The 5,000-nt window shown below is 56.6% G+C and overlaps 2 non-coding genes and 1 pseudogene across 2 annotated transcripts; all 3 read left to right on the top strand.

Moving 5' to 3' along the window:
• Positions 1 to 1,695: 1,695 nt before the first annotated feature.
• On the top strand, positions 1,696 to 3,506 carry LOC144423683 (small subunit ribosomal RNA). The gene has a single exon (XR_013476147.1). It is a non-coding gene; the product is annotated as a small subunit ribosomal RNA (ribosomal RNA).
• Positions 3,507 to 3,804: 298 nt separating this feature from the next.
• On the top strand, positions 3,805 to 3,958 carry LOC144424062 (5.8S ribosomal RNA). The gene has a single exon (XR_013476426.1). It is a non-coding gene; the product is annotated as a 5.8S ribosomal RNA (ribosomal RNA).
• A 311-nt stretch (positions 3,959 to 4,269) lies between these two features.
• Positions 4,270 to 5,000, top strand: part of LOC144423805 (large subunit ribosomal RNA) — a 2,109-nt pseudogene continuing 1,378 nt past the window's right edge.

Raw genomic sequence — 5,000 nt, 5'->3', positions numbered from 1 at the left:
TCTCGGTCGCTGGCGGGCGAGAGAGTGCTGCGTCGCCGGCATCGGCGTCGAAAGAAGCCGAGCCGAAAAAAGTTAAAGTACAAACGTGCAAGCATACTAACCTAACCCTAGGTAAGGCATGTTAGAGCGAAAGACAGTAAACTCGAATGAGCCAAGAAAGAGCGGCGTGCGGTGCGCGGCCGGTCGGAGCGCACCCTTTTCTCGGTGGCTGGCGGGCGAGAGAGTGCTGCGTCGCCGGCATCGGCGTCAAAAGAAGCCGAGCCGAAAAAAGTTAAAATACAAACGTGCAAGCATACTAACCTAACCCTAGGTAAGGCATGTTAGAGCGAAAGACAGTAAACTACTCGAATGAGCCAAGAAAGAGCGGCGTGCGGTGCGGGGCCGGTCGGAGCGCACCCTTTTCTCGGTGGCTGGCGGGCGAGAGAGTGCTGCGTCGCCGGCATCGGCGTCGAAAGAAGCCGAGCCGAAAAAAGTTAAAGTACAAACGTGCAAGCATACTAACCTAACCCTAGGTAAGGCATGTTAGAGCGAAAGACAGTAAACTCAAATGAGCCAAGAAAGGGCGGCGTGCGGTGCGGGGCCGGTCGGAGCGCACCCTTTTCTCGGTGGCTGGAGGGCGAGAGAGTGCTGCGTCGCCGGCATCGGCGTCGAAAGAAGCCGAGCCGAAAAAAGTTAAAGTACAAACGTGCAAGCATACTAACCTAACCCTAGGTAAGGCATGTTAGAGCGAAAGACAGTAAACTCGAATGAGCCAAGAAAGGGCGGCGTGCGATGCGGGGCCGGTCGGAGCGCACCCTTTTCTCGGTGGCTGGCGGGCGAGAGAGTGCTGCGTCGCCGGCATCGGCGTCAAAAGAAGCCGAGCCGAAAAAAGTTAAAGTACAAACGTGCAAGCATACTAACCTAACCCTAGGTAAGGCATGTTAGAGCGAAAGACAGTAAACTCGAATGAGCCAAGAAAGAGCGGCGTGCGGTGCGGGGCCGGTCGGAGCGCACCCTTTTCTCGGTGGCTGGCGGGCGAGAGAGTGCTGCGTCGCCGGCATCGGCGTCGAAAGAAGCCGAGCCGAAAAAAGTTAAAGTACAAACGTGCAAGCATACTAACCTAACCCTAGGTAAGGCATGTTAGAGCGAAAGACAGTAAACTCGAATGAGCCAAGAAAGGGCGGCGTGCGGTGCGGGGCCGGTCGGAGCGCACCCTTTTCTCGGTGGCTGGCGGGCGAGAGAGTGCTGCGTCGCCGGCATCGGCGTCGAAAGAAGCCGAACCGAAAAAAGTTAAAGTACAAACGCGATGCTAATGAGCGAGCCGTTGTCTCGACTAATATGTAGGGGGCGTTCGATCGAGCGTCTGGCTTGAGCGCTTGTCGGCCTAGCAGAACGGTCGCATTGTTATGCCCGGGTTTTAGGCACCGCTGCAGGCGGCCGGCAGAGCTCTTGTTTGTGCGAAACTGAATGAATCGAGCCTGAGAGCGGGCGAGCAAAGAAAAAACGCAAATCGCTCCGCCTGGCACTGCCGGCGAGAGCGTGGACGTCGCGGCCAGCGACTGTCGAAGCTCAGTACGGCCGCAGGCGATCGCCTCGGTCTTGTAGAAATATCTGTGATAGACTAAATTTTTTACCGGTACTTTTAAAAAACAGATTAACGAATGCGACGAGCACGCGCCGGGCGGCCCAGCAAGGGCCGAGCGCAGCTGTCGCAGCTATCTGGTTGATCCTGCTTGATCCGTGATATGCTTGTCTCAAAGATTAAGCCATGCAGGTGCAAGTACGAGTTCTCGTAAAGCGAAACTGCGAATGGCTCATTAAATCAGTCTTGGTTTATTTGGTCTCGTAAGCGAAGTGGATAACTGTGGTAATTCTAGAGCTAATACATGCATTAAGCGCCGACTTCGGGAGGCGCGCTTTTATCAGATCAAAACCGACCGGGTTCGTCCTGTGACGTTTGATGACTCTGGATAACCACGCGGATCGTACGGTCTCTGCACCGACGACGTATCATTCAAGTGTCTGCCCTATCAACTGTCGAAGGTACGCTACGTGCCTACCTTTGTGATAACGGGTAACGGGGAATCAGGGTTCGATTCCGGAGAGGGAGCCTGAGAAACGGCTACCACATCCAAGAAAGGCAGCAGGCGCGCAAATTACCCATTCCCGACACGGGGAGGTAGTGACGAAAAATAACAATACAGGACTCTAACGAGGCCCTGTAATTGGAATGAGTACATCCTAAAACTCTTAACGAGTATCCATTGGAGGGCAAGTCTGGTGCCAGCAGCCGCGGTAATTCCAGCTCCAACAGTGTATGCTAAAGTTGTTGCGGTTGAAAAGCTCGTAGTTGGATTTTGGGCGAGCGCCGCCGGTCCGTCGCAAGGCGTGTCACTGGTTGCGTTCGCTTCACCTTCGGTTCTCCGTCGGTGCTCTTGACTGAGTGTCGGCGGTGGCCGATAAGTTTACTTTGAAAAAATTAGAGTGTTCAAAGCAGGCTGTTCGCCTGCATAGTGTTGCATGGAATAATGGAATAGGACCTCGGTTCTATTTTGTTGGTTTTCGGAGCACGAGGTAATGATTAAGAGGGACAGACGGGGGCGTCCGTACTCTGCCGTTAGAGGTGAAATTCTTGGATCGGCGGAAGACGAACTACTGCGAAAGCATTCGCCAAGAATGTTTTCTTTAATCAAGAGCGAAAGTCAGTGGTTCGAAGACGATCAGATACCGTCCTAGTTCTGACTATAAACGATGCCAACTAGCGATCGGGAGGCGTTACCATGACGAACTTTCTTCAGCTTCCGGGAAACCAAAGTCTTTGGGTTCCGGGGGAAGTATGGTTGCAAAGCTGAAACTTAAAGGAATTGACTGAAGGGCACCACCAGGAGTGGAGCCTGCGGCTTAATTTGACTCAACACGGGGAAACTCACCCGGCCCGGACACAGGTAGGATTGACAGATTGAGAGCTCTTTTTTGATTCTGTGGGTGGTGGTGCATGGCCGTTCTTAGTTGGTGGAGCGATTTGTCTGGTTAATTCCGATAACGAACGAGACTCTGGCATGCTAAATAGTTACGCGACCTTCTCGGTCGGCGTCTAACTTCTTAGAGGGACTAGTGGCGTTTAGCCACACGAGATTGAGCAATAACAGGTCTGTGATGCCCTTAGATGTCCGGGGCCGCACGCGCGCTACACTGAGTGAAGCAGCGAGTGTCTAACCTAGGCCTAAAGGTCCGGGTAACCCGTTGAACCTCATTCGTGATTGGGATAGGGACTTGCAATTGTTTCCCTTGAACGAGGAATTCCCAGTAAGCGCAAGTCATCAACTTGCGTTGATTACGTCCCTGCCCTTTGTACACACCGCCCGTCGCTACTACCGATTGAATGGTTTAGTGAGATCCTTGGATCGGCCCCGTCGCGGCTGGCAACGGCCGCGTCGGCGTGTCGAGAAGACGATCAAACTTGATCATTTAGAGGAAGTAAAAGTCGTAACAAGGTTTCCGTAGGTGAACCTGCGGAAGGATCATTACCGAAGGTGGTGGTAGGCCCCGGCCGACCGCGCACTTAATTGTCTTTGGGTGCCGCCGAGAGGGCGGCCGTCAATCGGGGTTCCGCCCCGTGCGTCACGCGTAACACGTTGGCATAGCAAGGCAGCCGAGTGCAATGGTGGCTTCTGGGCACCGCGCTCGATGTGCCGCCGGCCCAGCCCGGCGGTCGCTCGGCGCCGTTTGTTGGTGTTTTTGTGCAGTTGTTGTCGGTGGTGGTTTTGTGGTCGATCCCACAGTGTGACGTCCGCGCGCTTCGGCGCCGGGCGAAACGTCGAGGACGACTCTTAACGGTGGATCACTCGGCTCACGAGTCGATGAAGGACGCAGCCAAGTGCGAGAAGTAATGTGAATTGCAGAACACATTGAACGTCGACCTTCTGAACGCGAATTGCGGTCTCGGGTCAATCCCGGGACCGCGTCTGCCTCAGGGTCGCGTTCGTCCTCACCCGAGGGCCGTCGCCTGGCCTCTGCGAAGACGGCCGGGCGTCGCCCCAAGTTGAAGCGGTCGCCGAGCTTTCTCGGCGCGACCGCGTGTCCCGTACACCGCCGGCCCCTCGACGTGTTCAACTACGTTCGAGGGGCGGGTCCAGGTCGGTCGGTCCGGTCACGAGATCAAGACCGACCGTGGGCCAGGGCGGCGACGGTACGCGCTCGGTCGGCGCCGGCGGCGACGACTTGCGATGCCAGCGGGCCGTGTAAGAAGCGGCCCGCTTGACACATACGACCTGAGTTCAGGCGAGAGCACCCGCTGAATTTAAGCATATTATTAAGCGGAAGAAAAGAAACCAACAGGGATTCCCTGAGTAACGGCGAGTGAACCGGGAAGAGTCCAGCGTCGAATCTGCGCGCTTTTCGAGCGCGCCGAGTTGTGACGTACGGAAGTCCCAGTGCGGCTGACGGCGAGCGCCGGTGTCCTTCTGATCGAGGCCTCGTCCCACGGCGGGTGTTAGGCCCATAGGGGCGCTTGCCTTGGCCGCTTCGGGTCTTCTCGGAGTCGGGTTGTTTGGGAATGCAGCCCAAAGCGGGTGGTAAACTCCACCTAAGACTAAATACGGTCGCGAGACCGATAGCGGACAAGTACCGTGAGGGAAAGTTGAAAAGCACTTTGAAGAGAGAGTTCAAGAGTACGTGAAACCGTTGAGAGGCAAACGGGAGGGCCCGTCAGGTCGCCGGCTCGCTTTCAGTTGGGTGCGGGGGCGCACCGTCTCGGTTCGCGGACGCTTAAGGCGCCGCTGCCGAGTCGGCTCGCGCACCGTCTCAGCGCACTAGCGACCGGCGCGGGTCACGACCGGTTTGCCGTCGGTCTAAGTCCCCGCGCGAAGGTGGCCTCCGCTCCAGCGGGGGTGTTACAGCGCGCGGGCGGTGCGGCCCGGCGGCGGATCGAGGAAAGGATGCCGCGCGCTCTCTGTGTGCGGCCGTCGCCGTTCGGCTGGCTTGTCGTTCGCCTGCACTGTACGCAGTGCCGGTGTTCGGCG

Source organism: Styela clava, chromosome 5 (assembly GCF_964204865.1).
Source record: "Styela clava chromosome 5, kaStyClav1.hap1.2, whole genome shotgun sequence".
NCBI lineage: Eukaryota > Metazoa > Chordata > Ascidiacea > Stolidobranchia > Styelidae > Styela > Styela clava.
Note: the sequence above shows the minus strand (reverse complement) of the source record. Positions and strands in the feature narration are given on the sequence as shown.